The sequence below is a fragment of the Ornithorhynchus anatinus genome, chromosome 17 (assembly GCF_004115215.2).
Source record: "Ornithorhynchus anatinus isolate Pmale09 chromosome 17, mOrnAna1.pri.v4, whole genome shotgun sequence".
Classification (NCBI taxonomy): domain Eukaryota; kingdom Metazoa; phylum Chordata; class Mammalia; order Monotremata; family Ornithorhynchidae; genus Ornithorhynchus; species Ornithorhynchus anatinus.
In genome coordinates, this window is record NC_041744.1 from 5,904,942 (window position 1) to 5,906,652 (window position 1,711).

Genomic DNA, 1,711 nt, shown 5'->3' on the forward strand with positions numbered 1-1,711 from the left:
TCAAATGGGGATTAACTGTGAGCCTCCCGTGAGATGATCTGATGACCCTGGATCTCCCCCAGCGCTTAGACAGTGCTCTGCACATAGTAAGTGCTTAACAAATACCAACATTATTATTATTAAAGAAGCAGCTTGGCTCAGTGAAAAGAGCCTGGGCTTCGGAGTCAGAGGTCATGAGTTCAACTCCCGGCTCTGCCACTGGTCAGCTGTGTGACTGTGGGCGAGTCACTTCACTTCTCTGGGCCTCAGTGACCTGCTCCGTCAAATGGGGATTAACTGTGAGCCTCACGTGGGACGACCTGATGACCCTGGATCTCCCCCAGCGCTTAGACAGTTTATTTTGTTAATGAAATGTACAATGCCTTGATTCTATTTATTTGCAATTGTTTTAATGAGATGTTCATCCCCTTGATTCCATTTATTGCTATTGTTCTTGTCTGTCCGTCTCCCCCGATTAGACTGTGAGCCCATCAAAGGGCAGGGACTATCTCTGTTACTGATTTGTCCATTCCAAGCGCTTAGTACAGTGCTCTGCACATAGTAAGCGCTCAATAAATACTATTGAATGAATGAATGAATGAAGTGACTTGCCCACAGTCACACAGCTGACAAGTGGCGGAGCTGGGAGTCGAACCCATGACCCCTGACTCTGAAGCCCAGGCTCTTTCCACTGAGCCACGCCCAGCGCTTAGACAGTGCTCTGCACATAGTAAGCACTTAACAAATACCAACGTTATGGGGAAGCAGCGTGGCTCAGTGGAAAAAGCCTGGGCTTCGGAGGCAGAGGTCAGGGGTTCGACTCCCGGCTCTGCCACTTGTCAGCTGTGTGACTGTGGGTGAGTCACTTCACTTCTCTGGGCCTCAGTGACCTCATCTGTCAAATGGGGATTAACTGTGAGCCTCACGTGGGACAACCTGATGACCCTGTATCTCCCCAGCGCTTAGAACAGTGCTCTGCACATAATAATAATAATAATGTTGGTATTTCTTAAGCGCTTACTATGTGCCGAGCACTGTTCTAAGCACTGGGGTAGACATAGGGGAATCAGGTCGTCCCACGTGGGGCTCACAGTCTTAATCCCCATTTTACAGATGAGGGAACTGAGGCACAGAGAAGTTAAGTGACTTGCCCACAGTCACACAGCCGACAAGTGGCAGAGCTGGGATTCGAACTCATGAGCCCTGACTCCAAAGCCCGTGCTCTTTCCACTGAGCCACGCTGCTTCTCGCTTACATAGTAAGCTTACATAGTAAGCGCTTAACAACTACCAACATCATTATTATTAGAGAAGCAGCGTGGCTCAGTGAAAAGAGCTGGGGCTTCGGAGTCAGAGGTCATGGGCTGGACTCCCGGCTCTACCACTGCTCAGCTGTGTGACTGTGGGCGAGTCGCTTCACTTCTCTGGGCCTCAGTTCCCTCATCTGTCCAATGGGGATTAACTGGGAGCCTCCCGTGGGACGACCTGATGACCCTGGATCTCCCCCAGCGCTTAGAACAGTGCTCTGCACAGAGTGAGCGCTTCACAAATACCAGCATTATCCTCATGGAATGAAGGAGGGAATACCAAGGTCGATTTCTTTTTGAATTACGTGAGGAGAGGGCGGGGCGCGGGCGTGGGGCCGCTAGGGGCCGCCAGTGAGGCGCCGGCCGGCGGCCGACCTCCTCCCCATGGCGGCGGGCGCCGCCACGTCACTTCCGGTGCAGAAGGCC